A 16147-nucleotide genomic window follows, 5' to 3' on the forward strand; every position below is an offset into this window, starting at 1 on the left:
ACCTTGAAAAATAGTTTGAAATTAAATTACCTGGCTTAGGCCATAAAGACTGTGTCTTACAGTTCTCAACGCAGCCAGAGACAAAAAGTATGTTCTAGGAAGCTTCCTGCATTGTCTTTGGGGTGAACGTATTGCTGCTCTGGAAGAGTGGAGATTTGAAATTATTTTATGACTTTCAGGAGCTGCAGCAGATCTTAGCAAGACTCTCTCTCTCTCTGTGTATTATAGACACATATGTGCTAAATCCTGACAGCTTATTGCCAAGGGGGGAAGCATGGGAACCAGAAGTCAGATGACCAGATGTATATGATGTCATCATGTAGTCCATCACTAAAAATGATATTTTAATACTAGGTGAGACTGAAGTCTCAAAACACTCTGTTCTTGTTCTTGAAACCTGTCAAGGAATGAACCCCTCACCTGCCTCGTCTTGTCTTGCTCTAGTAAGTGACCAGGGAATAGTAATTCTTTAGATCAGTTAGGAAAATATAATGAGATTAGTTAAGTAATGTTTTTCTATATCTGTATGAGTCTATTCATCTGTGTTATTTTAATATTTCCTGTGATTGAAACTCTGGTGTTTACTGTAAATAGATATTTAGTATTTTCATGTTCCTTTCTTATTTATTATTAAGTATATTTAAGCTTTTCATTGTGGTTGGTCTTTTAGAGAATATTTTAATCTCTGAGAGTACTTATTTGGTGACAGCTCTGGCCACTCCTGAAAGCCTTACTGCATTGGCCAAACACTATAATTTGTATTAATATTAATTTCACTCAGTATAATTGGCTACCCTTGCAAGAGCCTTAGAGTACCTGGCTTTGGAGTGTCTGGTGGTGGTGTGACTACCTTATAGCCTTATAAACCTGGTAGAAGGGAGAATAGCTAGTAAATCTGTGCTATCTTTTGTCAGGTGTGTGTGTGTGTGTGTGTGTGTGTGTGTGTGTGTGTGTGTGTGTGTGTGTGTGTGTGTGTGTGTGTGTGTGTGAAAATCAAATCTGAAAGAGTGCATGTGTCAACTGCTTGGAGCAGGGACATGGACATGAAGCACTGTTTTCACAGAGAGATGGTGCTGGAGGACTTGGTTTGGACACTTGGCTCTGGACTCAACCCTATGGCTGTGCTAGTGGGAAGTCTTATTGGGGATCTGGAGGGAGAGATAGAGGACCCAGCCCCTAGACTGTCTGTGCTACCTGTGTGCTCTTAAGGCAAATTGTATTTGATGCAAAGAACTGCATCTAGAAATACTGAGTGTATCCATTTTTGTTCCAAGTGAATGTCCCTCTCCAGTGCCAGTGGTGAGGATCAAGCTCCTTGATTACTGGCCCAAAATGAGGACATCACAAGGAGTCACAATGTTTTCTTTTGTATTTTTTTGTTTAAAAATTTTTGCATGTGCCCGGATTAAATTTTGTTACATGCATAGTAAGTAAACCAATATATATATATATATATATATATATATATATATATATATATATATATATAGATATATATATATATATATATACACTTCAGCAGATCAAACTTTTAAATGTTCTAAGATGATATGGCCAAGACCATGACATTGAACATTTAAAAGTTTGAAAACTGAAGAAAACATAAAAAAAAGAAGAAAAAAAAAACAAAACTGCACCCCCCACTACTTTAATATCAACCCCAAGATTGCACTATATCTTCCCATTCTGCACTGTACATAGATCTCCATTCAGTCTGTTCAGACGTTTAAATGTTTGATGTTATGGTCTTGGCCATATTGTCTTCGAACATTTAAAAGTTCGATCTACTGAAGGGGACCCATATATATATATATGGATCTACCTGAGATGGTCGACAAGCCATTTGATCGACACTAATTTGGTCGACAGTTCATTTGTTTGACAAGCAGTTTTATGTGAGGGGCTTTGCCCCCCACACCCCCCAATGTGGGGGGCTGTGCCCCCCACCCCCAACTATATATATCAACTCCAGGGTCGCACAACATTGGGGAGGGGGGGCAAATCTGCTTGTCGACCAAATGAACTGTCGACCAAATTAGTGTCGATCAAATGGCTTGTCGACCATCTCAGGTAGACCCATATATATATATATATATATATATATATATATATATATATATATATATATATGTGTATATGTATATATATATACATATATATATATATATATATATATATATATATATATATATATATATATATACACACACACACACACACACACACACATATATATATATATATATATATATATATATATATATTTACACACACACATACACATATTTCTGATGTAACGACAACTCAGTAGAGATATATTCTGGACATGTACTATATTCCCTACCCTGAAGAGAATTCATATACCCATTCCAATGTAAAAAAAAGTATAATACAATATGACAGACTGTCACTACCGAATGCCTGCAAAACCTTTCACTGAGTACCTACATATAAAAATATGTGCAGTTTTACTTCTGATGCAGTGGTAACTTACTATCTTTACATTAAGGATATAATCTGCATTCTGCGCTCCAAAGAGAAACCTACGCCCATGAAAACTAAGTAGAATACAACATGCGAGAGTAGTAATGCTAAACCACTGTAAATATCCATAAACAAGAGGTAGTATCACAGTTTTTCTTTCACAGTTCTTAGCAAAATTTTCAGTTATAGATTGAACGTAAACTCATTATTCTTCCCTTAAAAATCTAGATACTATTGAGAGAAACTGACCACTCAACATTGCTATGCAAGGAGTTTTGGAGTTAGCATCTTTCCAGTGCCAGAATATTCCATTTTCCTGAGAAGTATTATGTTTTTTATTTTTGATCTAATGACTACATTCTAAAGTTTTTCTGCATTTCCTATCCTAAATGAATTCATAAACATCACAAGCCCATTCTTAATTTACAAATGGTCAAATTTTCTAGCCATGCTTTCATTGATGAATGCCTGTAAAGCCCTTCATTAGGTGCTTGTATAGAAGAGGTCATATCTTGGCTCTGTCCACTTTAACAGTGTGTAGCAAAAGTATTGAAAGAATTATACTTCAACAAATAGGTACAAAATGTTACTAAGGCTGCTGTTCTACCTTTAAGGATTTAAATGCAGATCGGTACTGAAGTTGACCACTCTACATTGTCACTCTCTATACAATGTGTATGGGTTTTATCATCTTTTCAGTGACAAAAGGTTTCATTTCTGGAGAAATATGTATATTTTGACTTCCAAAGCAAAATTTATATGAAGTAGTATATAAATTGTACCAGATGTCATATAATACTTAACATCCATTCATTTTTAAACCACATGTTCTGTTAAGAGTAGCAGTGCAAGCAAGCTAATCAGGGCATGCCAGATTTTTCTACACCCAGCAACAGTCTTCACTAATCATTCTCAAGTAAGTAGAGCTACATAATCCCTCCAGCGTGTCAAAGACCTTCTTAGAGGTTTCTTTCTAGTTTGCTATGCCGGATACATTTTTCTAAGAGGAAACTCTGGAGGTTTTCTCACAAAGTACTCATGATACTTAAACTGTGTCCTCTCAACTTGATGTAGTACCTATAATTCATGACCCACCAGGGTTGCCAATCAGTTCACTCTGTTATTAAGAGTAACCTTACATACCATGCAGAAGAGTCCAATTATTGCCACTTGTATCAGTGATCTTACCCTCTAAAGGTACTACCTAAAACTCACAGCTTCAGATCAGGACATGGATTGACTGCTAAAACTAAAAGCTTCATCCTATCACTGCATTTTCACTTCACCAACCCAGTCCAGTAGAATTCATGCAGTAGTTGCCACACTTATCCATTAGTCAGTCTCCCAGCCCTATTTTCTTTCACTCGTGAAAAAGGCTCCCAAGATATTTAAACTCCTGTACTTATGGTACTCTCACCATCACATATTAAGCCACTCTTTTCCAGTAGAGAACCATGATCTTTGATTTGAAAATGCTGAGTCAGTTACTTCTCATTCAGCAGCAAACCACTCCAGTGCATGCTGAGTAGGCAAGAAACATTCTTGGCAGAGTCTTACACCCACAATAAAAAATAATTGACATAATGCTGTGAGTGTGAACACAGGTACACTCTTGAAATACAGGGAAATGACATTCAGCAGAGCTGTGGAATCCCCTACTGTTATAACAGCTCTGACAACACCTTCCAGGATACATGGTTGTATGCCTTCTCTGGGTCTATAAAACACATGTAACCATGTTAATAAGCTCATACAATCCTGCAAAAGTGTATGCACATGGACCAAAGAATTGATTTACAGTTCCATTGCCAGTCAGAATCCAAATTGCTCCTCCCTGTTCAGGAGAGAGACTGCTGAATGAAGTCTCTTGTTGATCACAGTGGTGTAGGCCTTCCAGTGAAGGCTGAGAAGATTGATCTCAATAAGAGGAATGCAACATCTGTCCTTTTTGAAAAAATGGATTACTACCAGTTGAGCATAAAACATTGAGAAAGTGTCTTAGCCATGTCACCTCATAGTATCCAACACCTTCAAAATTTTTCATCAGCTCTCAAACACTTCAAAAGCCTTGTACCACTAGAACTGATTGTTGCAGTGACATAATCTGCAGAAATAGATCTGTCCCACCAGCTGCTTTTGACACACCATATTCCCCTGCTTAGGAGTTTTCTCAAAGTGTTCCTTCCACATTCCACAAATATCAGCAAATGAAGTTGGTCAGTGTTCCTCCTGTTTTGCTCGGATACACTAATCAGTTTTGTGTAATACACATGATTAAATTTCTTACACCTACACTCCTTATATTGCCTTTTCTTGATTACCTTAAATCTTTGCGCTCATTATTACCTTTCTCATTTTCCACCAACCCTCTGAATACCTTAGTATCAGAATGACGTTATAATCCTTAGTATATACTGTGCTGCACACATTATAATCCTTAGTATATACCATACTGCACATATTATAGTAGGTTCTTAGATTGGTACTAGGCTATCGGCCCTAGGGCCTATGCAAGCCTAGCCATAACAATTCCCTGGATATTTCTTCTCACAATATTTACTTCTCTGGACCCCTGTCTAGCAGGGTGACTGACATGATCCCCGGGGTGAATTTCCTATCTCCCATCCAATCATCAAGGTTCCTTTTGAAGAGGGCCAATGAGGCGCTCTGCTTGACATGTATGGGCAGTCTATTTCAGAGTATGGGGAGTCTTTGGGTCAGGAACTTATCCCTCCAGCATGTTTTGTTCATTGAGATGACAAGGTTTAGATCCCAGGAGCATGTGGCTCTGAGGGATTGGGTTTTCTTTAAGTGGAGCATGTCCAACAGCTCAGGGTTTGACATGGCCTTGTATGTTAAGCAGAGATCGTCTCTGAGTAGATGATATGCCACAGAATATAGCTGGAGTTTTTTTATATGGTCAGCATATGGCATCTGTTTAGGCCTGTGATTCTTTTAGTGAGGTATTTCTGTGGCCTTTCCAGCTGTTGCAGATGTGTTGAGAGGTACATACCAAATGGGGTGTTGTATTCTATAATGGGTCTAATGAGGGATGAGTACAGTGGGACAATGACCTCCTTTTTTCTGGATGAAAAGCCCTTAGTGATGAGGTGTGCCACATAGAAGGATTTCCTGACTGTTGTGATGATGTGGTTATCGAAAGTGAGACCACTGTCCACCTGCGTCCCTAAGTCTCTCATCACACTTTCGAAGTTTAGTATCCTGCCACCTATGTGGTAATTCATGGGTACATGTTTTTTTCCAAAGGGGATAACTATACATTTCTTGGCATTAAGCTTAAGCCCATGGCTCTGGCACCAGGCATCTGTTTCTGTAAGGCCCTTTTGTAGAATATCCACATCATTTGGGGATTCAGTAATGGCTCTCGGTTTTCAGTCATCTGCGAACTTTGTTAGCCAGAGTCCCTTAGTGTTGGCCTGTACTTCAGAGAAGTAGATGCCAAACAAGAGTGGTCCCAGGACTGAACCCTGAGGTACTCCACTTGTCACTTGTCTGGAGCTGGATTTGGAGTCAGCTACTTTTACAGTCTGGGTTCTGTCAGTAAGCCAGTTGGCAAGCCATCGAGTGACGTGGGGATTTATGCCCAGCTTAGTAAGTTTATCTATGATTCCAGAGTGGAGAATGGTGTCGAAGGCCTTGGGGAGGTCCAGATAGGCTGTGTGGACCGCCTTACCCTCATCCACAGTTCTGGAGACAGATTCGAAGAAGTGAATCAGATTCAGGAGACAAGATTGGCCCTTCACAAACCCAAATTGGGTGGGGTCCAGTGTTTGAAGGTTGCCAATGTCTTTGTTTGTAAGTTCCGTGATAATGCGTTCCATGCACTTGCAGATCAGGCTTGTCAGACTGATGGGACGGTAGTTCCCGGGATCCAAGGCGGATCTTCCCTTGTGGAGCGGGATAACTGTAGCTTTGTGACACTCAGTGGGCATGAAGCCTGAGGTGAGGCTATGATTAAACATGACACTTAGGTGAGGTGCCAGTTCATTTTGTAGTTCATGTAGTACACAGTCTGGTATGTCATCTGGTCCCATGGATGCTGTATTTTTAGCTTTGGAGAGTGCGGTTTCTACCTGTGTGGCCATGATTATCGGAATTTGGCAATCTTTTAGTATTGAGATGGGCCCTATAGGGGGTGAGAGGGTGGTGAAGTTGGCACTGAATCGATCTGCCAGGATATTGGCAATATCCTTGGGATCAGTATATTTAATGCCATTCTGTCGTAGCTCAGAGCAGATCTGAGCATTGCTATTTAGATTCTTGACATAACTATAGAATGCCTTGTGGTTGTCTTTGGAATCTTTGGCAATTTTATTTTCGTAACTAGCTTTTGAGGATTTTATGAAGGATCTCAGCTTCTTACTGAGGCCAGTGAGGGAGTTTTTTGCATCCTGGGATTTTCCTCTTTTCTGCAACAGTTTCTTCCTTCTGTTGTATAGTTTGTTTATAGCAGGTGACCGCCAGATTGGCTTCTTTTTTTGGAGACGAGCATCTTTGTTCTATTTAGCGTGGCACTATTCATGCACGAGTGGATATGCTCGCACAGTGCCTTAGTGTAGGATTCTGCAGTCGAACTTCCAGATCCCATCTGCGTGGGTATTGTGAAGTTTGTCACTTCTTACTTCAGTAGCATGAAGTTGGCTTTTGAGAAGTTTTTTAAGGAGGTTTCCTTACTGGGGGTGAGGGTGGGATGTGGATGTCAAAGGTGATTTGCTTATGGTCAGACCTGACCAACGAGGGGGTGACCACTGGTGTGGAGCATCTATCTCCCATGTTGGCAATGACCAGGTCTAGGATATTGGAGCCCCTGGTGGGACAATGGATTAGTTGATCCAGGGCGTTGGAATTTATGAATTCCAAGAACTGTTGGGAAAAGGAGTTGGTACCCGAGTAGTTTTCCCAATTAATGGCAGGGTAGTTGAAATCACCCAGTATTACGGTGTTTGGGTGTATCTTAATATTTTCCAGTATGTTTAGAAAGGTGTAGTGAGAATCTTGGGGCATGGTGGGGGATCTGTAGTAAGCTACAATTTGGATTGCAGTCTTACCTAGTGTTAGTTGCACTTGGAGAATTTCAGATGCATTGTGTTGGGCAACTAGCCTGGAGGTGTGAATATCCTTGGTGAATATGGACACTCCTCCACCTTTAGTGTTTTGGTCTTGGTTTTTTGGCCGAAAAGTGTGGTAAGAATTGTAGCCTGGTATTGCAGGGGTGCTCTCTGGAGCCTTGAATCAGGTCTCAGTTACTGCACAGATATCGATGTTCTCCATTTTTAGGAGTGCCTCGAGAGAGTGCATTTTGAGGTTTAGACTTCTAGCATTGAGTAGCATTACCTTCAGAATTTGCATGCTTGTATCTGTTACAGTGGTGGTTTTATCCTTTGAACCTTGCCTAAAAAAGGCACTATAGGGGTGGCAAGAGCTTTAGCCAGTAACCAGAATCCCAGTGATGACAGGTGCAGACCATCTCTGGCAAAGCATTGTGGTTTGTCGATCATGTCTTCCCAGGCAGACAAATACTGGATCCCCTTTGAATGACAACAGAAGCTTAGCCAATTGTTGAAGTCAAGTCATTTTGTCCTTATATTGTGGTATCATTCTGGGCGAAGGCAGGATGCTACTCAGGGCTAGGGTCATACCTGCCTGGGTCACATGATCAAAGAGCTCTTCCATGTCTCTTTTCATGTAGTCCAGGGAGGTACATCTCAAGTCATTCACTCCAGCATGGACAATGACAGAGTCATATTTGTACTTGTTGTGGAGTGACTTGTGTGCATGCATTATAATCCTTAGTCTGTACCATGCTGCATGCATTATAATCCTTAGTATATACCATACTGCACACATTATAATCCTTAGTATGTACTATGCTGCACACATTATAATCCTTAATATGTACCATACTGCACACATTATAATCTTTAGTATAGTCCATGCTGTGCAAATTATAATCCTTAGTATATACCATGCTGCGCACATTATAATCCTTAGTATATACCATGCTGCACACATTATAATCCTTAGTATATACCATGCTGCACACATTATAATCCTTAGTCTATACCGAGCTGCACCCATGATAATCCTTAGTATATATCGTGCTGCATCCATTATAATCCTTGGTTTATACCATGCTACACATATTATAGTATATATCATACTGCACATATTATAATCTTTAGTATATACCATGCTGCACACATTATAATCACATTATAATCCTTAGTATATACCATACTGCATACATTATAATCGTTAGTATATACTGTGCTGCACACATTATAATCCTTAGTGTATACCGTGCTGCACACTTTATAATCCTCAGTATATACCATGCTTTACACATTATAATCCTTAGTATATACTGAGCTGCACACATTATAATCCTTAGTGTATACCATGCTGTACACATTATAATCCTTAGTATATACCATGTTGCACATATTGTAATTCTTAGAGTATACCATTCTGCACTCATTATAATCTTTAGTGTGTACCATGCTGTACACACGTGACGTTATCCTGCTGCTTACCATTGCTAGTCTGTATTGTATATTAGATCAGCTTGTTAGGTGCATTTAAAATAAATTCTGTTTTGCATTTTTACATCTGATGTAACATATATCTTTAACATAGCACTGCTTTTTATATTGTTTGAAAGGTAATTGCAATAAGTCATGCCCAACTACTTAATGTGTAATTTTCTATTTGAAACAATGGCTCTTGTAATTTATATTTTTTTTAGTATGTGTCTTGACTGAAAAAGATATATGGACCAGTTTATTTACCAAACTAATTAAAAATATGTCAAGCAAGCAAACAGACAAACAAATTAACATATAAATAAATAAAGATTACATAAATGATGCAGTACTAGTACAATAATATGGCATCCTCCAAAAAGTCGATAATCCAGAAGTGGGTAAGCCTGGCATTTTTGAAAAAGAGCCAACCCAGAGCTAAGCCAAGGGTCTGGCTTGGCTCTTAGAACCAATTAAGAGCTGAGTCAGAGATCAAAGTGTTGAGAGTAAAAGTGCAACACTAAGCATTGTGCCCCTTGGAAGCCAGATGATCATTCTATTCACACATAATTTGCCTGCCTTCCCCCACCAAAAAACAGCATTTTCTGCATATGCTTAGCATGTCTGATTATGAAGAAAGTAAAAAACAGTTATTGTGTATTTTAACTTGCTGCTCAAAGGACATAAATTCTACCCCCCTTCCCTAATATGCCACATCTGTCATGAGTCAACAGTGTTAGTATAAATACTAGTGCTGTCACATGCAGCTTGCCTACACCCAAAAACTGTCCACCTTCACTGTACATCTGATGTCAGATTGTGATGAAAGTGAATATTACCAGTCTCAACTTGTTAGCTCAAAAACAGAAGCAAAGTCAGGGGCAGAGTTAAATTGTTCTCTTATATGCTTAGAGAACAGCTATAGTAGCAAGATTTGCACTAGTATGCATTTTCTGAAGAAAATGAATTCTGAAACTTAACTACTTGTGATTATTTAATATTTATAATCCTTAAGAGTTGTCAGAAAACCCCAAATATGAGACAAAAATCAGGGACAGTTTGTGATATCAGGGAAAGCTGAGAGATACGAGCCACTGATTAATGTATTCCAAATTTATTTTTATGCACATATGGATGTCCCCCCACTCACAGCAAACCAGATCAATAACTATTTCTTTTGTTTTTCACATTCAGATTACCTTCTGCTCCCCATCATGGAAGTTGTGAGCATAACATTCTTTTCCAACTTGTTGTTACACACTGATATTCCCAACCTCAAACCACAATCACTGTAATAAATTATTTAAAAATGAATACATACATTCTTTACATAGCTGTCAGCCTTTAGTCTTAACAATGTAGAGCAATACATGTCACAACAGGAAAAAGTAGATAAAACGTAGGACATTTCCAAAAACTTTAGCTAAAATGCTGTCTGCATATTCAAGTAAATACCTGCTAATTAACAACAAAAAAAAAAAAAGAAAAAGAAAAAGAAAAAAAGAAACTCAGCCTGCATATTGTCTGAAATTCAGCTAAAAAAACAGTTCAGTGATAACACCCCTTCTAAAACTTCAGACAATAACTAGTGCCTGCTATCACAGAATGGACCAAACAGATCTCACAGCTTACAGGTCTGATCTGAAAAATATGGCAGTTGAAAAAAAAAGAATTCTTCTTAAGCTCACTCTGGCTTGTCCAACTAATCCATATAATGATAGAAGTAATATTAATAAATATTCAGGTCATAGCTGCAAAGGGTTAATAGACCAGTCCACTTAACCAGTAAATAAAATAGTAAATAATATTAACTAATATTGCTTTACCAAACATATTCAAACACACACACACACACACACACACACACACACACACACACACACACACACACACACACACACACACACACACACACACACACACACACACACACACACACACACACACACACACACACACATACACACACACACACACACACACACACACACATCTTGAGTATCATTTTATAAGTAGGTATCATGGAATGTGTTTATTGCATCAGTAAAAAATGCTGCCTGTAGTTATTATTTATTCAATCTGAATTTTCTTCATAAGTTCATAGGTTAGTATTAGGCTAACTGCCCTTGCACATTTCCCTTTTGGTGCATGGAATTACTTATTTCATTTAGTAGAGTAACTTTATCCATTCATGGACTATATTTATTCTATCTCATGATGGAAATATTTGTTTTCCTGACAGACCCAGTGTTTGGAACAGCAACTGAAATAAAAATAGATGATAAAATGCAAGCAATGAACAAATAATAGCCCTAGTTTGTTAGTAGAACATTCCTTTGGTATTAATTTTAATTTTTGACAGAAAAACCTGCCCTTTATGTTCATATGTATGGGTGTACGCCATGAGGTAGAGCTACTTTTCACATGGGACACTGGGAGAAAAGTTCCAATATTGCAAATGTACCAATATTCAGTATACTGAGAGCAACAGAGAAACAAGACATATGTCAAGCATATATAAGCATAGGGCTATGCACAAAAAATAAATTACCAAGCATTACAAATATTCTGTAAGACACACGTGAATTATAAGTTGGACAGCCACTAATATTATATATGTATCACATATACTTCTTATGGAGAAACAAGCATTAGGAAAACAGTCAAGGTAGGTTTTGCAGGATAGTGAATGAAGTAAGGCTAGAAATAATCTTGCTTATCTGTTTGCATTATTATACATGCCCATTGTATATGAAATTCCACTGGAATGGTTTTGATTTTCTTAATATGATGCTGGAATGCATGGTGGGAAATGTATCAGTCAGAAACTCAATAGCTGGAATAATGCATGTGATTTACAGAGTGTATGTTTAGCCTTTTTTTTTCTTTTACTGATTTGTGCCCCTTAATTAGATCAGATTGCATAAAACAGGCAGTAAGTTGATTTATTTCTAGAGTGCAGGAGTACAATAGATTTACTAAGTAATATCCCATTCAGGTTAGGATTCTTAGCAAAGCCCTCATGTGAAGCATTGATGCTCCCTTTCTTATTACCTGCTAATTAGGATTAGCACTCGTGAGATAAGCTATTATGTTGCCTTATATGTGAGCCACTCACTTAAGAGCTTTAAAGAGACAAAATAGTTTCACTCAGGAAAGCTCTACTTTTAGCAACAAAGCTCCTTAGATGGCTCAAATCAGTGTTTATGAGATTTAAGCAGGCCTTATTTACAGAATTAGTGTACATTTCTGTAGAACCTGAAAAGCCTTAGGTATTGAATACTGGAGTTAACCTGAAAGAGTACAATGTCTGATGACGAAGCAGACCTTCACGTATTTTCCTAGTGTACAAAATTCTCATTTTGTGGCACTTGCACAAAACTGAAAACTCTTTTACTGGTGTTTTACTTAATTTATGTATGTATTTTTGTATGTTTATTTTGCAGGTTACTGGATTAATTAGGAACTGTGTAGATGCATTTTCAGCCGTGATCTATTAACAAAATATATTACTGTAGCTTGGTTGTTTCATATGTAGTGCAATGTGTCTGTGCATAGAATCATAGGAAGTTACTAGGCTAATGGCCCTTGGGGCCCTTACAAGACTAGCCAAGAGTTTATCTCCAAAAAAAGAAACCTCAGTCAACACCTGTCACCCCTGTCAGTGAGGGACAAAGATAGAACCCCTGGGACAAATGTGTGGTTTCCCATCCACTCATCAAGGTTGCTCTTGAAGAGGGTCAGCGAGGTACTCTGTTTGACATGTTGCATAATTGATAATACTAAACCATACTAGACCACTCTGAGCCATGATAATAGCCAAAGAATATTATGATTATTTTCTTCACTTGACAATTACATTGCAATATTTAGGCTATATGTGACATATGTACTGTTTAGGCTACATGTGGTATATGCACTGTCAGGGCTGGAGCCCTAGGTAATGGACTTCATAGCAACTCACTGCCCATTAGTCTCCCATCCACCCAGTGCCCCTTTATTTTCTCCATCCTGACTCCCCACACAATTCAGAGGACTTCTTTTACACTGTGTTTTCCCTCCAGCCTTTCAGCATACACTTACTCACCAATACTGCAGTATAGTAACTGTGGAGGAAGTGAGGCCACAGAAGTTGCAGGGTTCTAGATGCTCAGAGGTGGATTTTGGAGTTTTTTTCCAACCACTTCATCCAGTGATGGCCTAAATAAAAATCATGAGAAAAGAAATAAATTCAGTCTTTTTTCATGGCAGAAGTAAATTATGTCCAAAGTTTAATGTTCAGATTAACTCCCAATAATCTGAGAGAGAGAGAGAGAGAGAGAATTCTTTAAATTATACAGAAATCATATCTGGGAGAAGTGCCTTCCTTACTGTATTCCTCAAAAAAAGATAGTACACCTCTGATATTAGATTGGGATGAAAGTGAAACTGCAAATGGTTTCAGTAATTTACTTCATATTGTTGCTGGCAGACATTTATACACAGCATGCCTGCCTAACCCTACCTCACAAAAATAAACACATATATACTTATATCATGTTTGCTTGTGAGGAAGTGAAAAAATAATGATCACATTAATATATTCTAACTTATTTCTTATTTTCAATGTCAGTAGCATAACAGGTAGCACACTCAACTTTGGTGCAGAAGGTTGTGAGTTCTGTTCCCACACCAGGTAGACTGATAGCTGACACTGCAGTTCAGCTACTCTCCAGAGTGTGTTGTTCTTCAGATAAGACATTAAACCAAGGCCCAATCTTGAGATGATGGCAGCGCATGTGGATCAGCAAGACCTCATCGCACTTATTGAAAAGAGTAGGGGTTCTTTATTTAAAACATTATTTACTATACTACTTACAAATTTACATATTTACTTATTTACAATTCATACACTGTACAATGTCCATTCCTTTCTGTTACGGTCACACAATTATAGATATCTTACTTTTCATTATTATGTTAAACTTCTTTCTACATTATTTTTATTTGACTCCACTATTTCCAAAACCACCATCTAAAAAATATAATATAAAATAGAATATAATATCTTATAAAAGGGTATAAATGGATTAAGGATTTTAAATGGAACATCTGATGGAGTCCATTGAATTAGGACGAAAATGCATGGTGTGATACAAAGCGTTAATGTGCTTTACGTGTTTTTGCAGTGGAATAATAATAAATTTGTATTTGGCCTGAGTAAGTTTGTGGTTTCTCCCTGAGCTTCAGCACTCCTGTTTTCTGTGGTTTTTGTGGTTTGGAGAGCATCCGTTTTTTGGTTGACAATTATAGATATCTTACTTTTCATTATTATGTTAAAATTCTTTCTACATTATTTTTATTTGACCCCACTATTTCCAAAACCACCATCTAATTTTTCTTAAAATTACTGTTAGTCTGCATTTACCATTAATCATGATTTCATTTAGCCTTTCATTCCAAATGGTCCACAAAATATAAAATAATATTTTATCTATTTTACTAACATATTACTTATTTTTTTGGCTATAATATCCATACATACTCATATCCATATGTATTTCATTTATTTCTTTTATATTTTTTTAAAGAACTTTTCTTCACATAATTTTCCCCACAATTTAGCTACCCATGTACATTATAAGAAAACATGTTCTGTAGTGTTTTCCTTACCACAATATACAAAAAATCCATCTTTCACTAATTTGTATATAGCATATTTCCTTCACTGGAAATTTACTAATAATTAATCTCCATTAAAAAATCTTGACATTCTAGTTGCTTATTACACCATGCTTTTTTGTAATTTTATAGCCTTAACTTTTTCATTTATTAGCTGAGCCAAAAGATAAACACAATAATATTGTATCAGGATAGTTTTGTACCACACTTTCCTCTCATTTTCTTTTTCATCAGTTTTTACTTTCCATAAAATATTTTTCCTTGATAACATCTAATTTTTCATTTAAACATTATTTTCCTCTTTTGAATTTTAACATATCCCAATGCCAGTCATATGTGTACTTTAGTAAATTTATTACTAACTTTTTATTTTTATCATTTGTCAAAAATAAAAATCTTCTACAGATTCAAAGAAGCAGCATAACCAACTGGATTTATTAATCCTAAACCTCCATCTTCCTTATTCATATATAAGACTCCTCTCTTCACTGGATTCAACCTTGAACATCATATAAATGAAAAATACTTGTAGTATTTCTTTTTCATAGATTATGGGCAACATTTAGATACTGGCTAAATATGCAGTCTTTACAAGTATAACTGAATTAATCAAATAAACCTTTTTATTAAATGATAGCATGTATGTTTTTCAAAAACAACAAAGCTCCTTTATTTCATCTATTATCTTATTCCATTGTTCCTCACTCACATTTTTACACCCAAATCTTATTCCTATCACAGAGAGATTTCTTTCATTGAAAAAAGATATGGTAATTATCTTTACTATATCACCTAGTCCTTTACTTTATTTAACGTATTGTTTATTATATTTACACACTGATATACATAACAAATAACTTCTTTCATGCAGACATTTGTTTCACATAATCAATATAATATAATATCATCTGCATAAGTAAATATAACTAACATTTTTATCCCTTCATTAGTAATATAAGTAGCACCTCTCAAATGGAAATTTACATCTCCAACTAATACATTCATAACTGTAGAACAGGGTGTGTGCTGTGTCTTTAAGAAGCATTTCAATGACTGAATGTGGATACATAAATAGCGAGCACGTGCTACACTCAGTGCCATTTTGAGAGTGCAGCCAGAGAGTGAACATGTATGAATGTAATAGCTAGTTTGTTTATAAGTTTACCTAAGTTAAAGTATTAAGTCTCAATCCTGATTTGTTTGCACATAATAAAGCTACTTGAACAGGACCCACAAAGTCTCATCTATTGCGTCCTGACTAGATGAGCAACAATAACTAATGCAAATAATATGGTACTCATAGGATATTCCTGACATATGCTATTCTTTATATCTACTTCTTTGCTTAATGATCCATTCATTAAAATTCTTACTTTTTTATATATACAGAACAACAGACATTCTTATTTTGTAACTGATGTTATACTCTTCCATAATTGCCCACAAAAGTTCATGTTGTG

Source organism: Protopterus annectens, chromosome 1.part1 (genome assembly GCF_019279795.1).
Source record: "Protopterus annectens isolate FY-2018-M chromosome 1.part1, PAN1.0, whole genome shotgun sequence".
NCBI classification, from domain to species: domain Eukaryota; kingdom Metazoa; phylum Chordata; order Ceratodontiformes; family Protopteridae; genus Protopterus; species Protopterus annectens.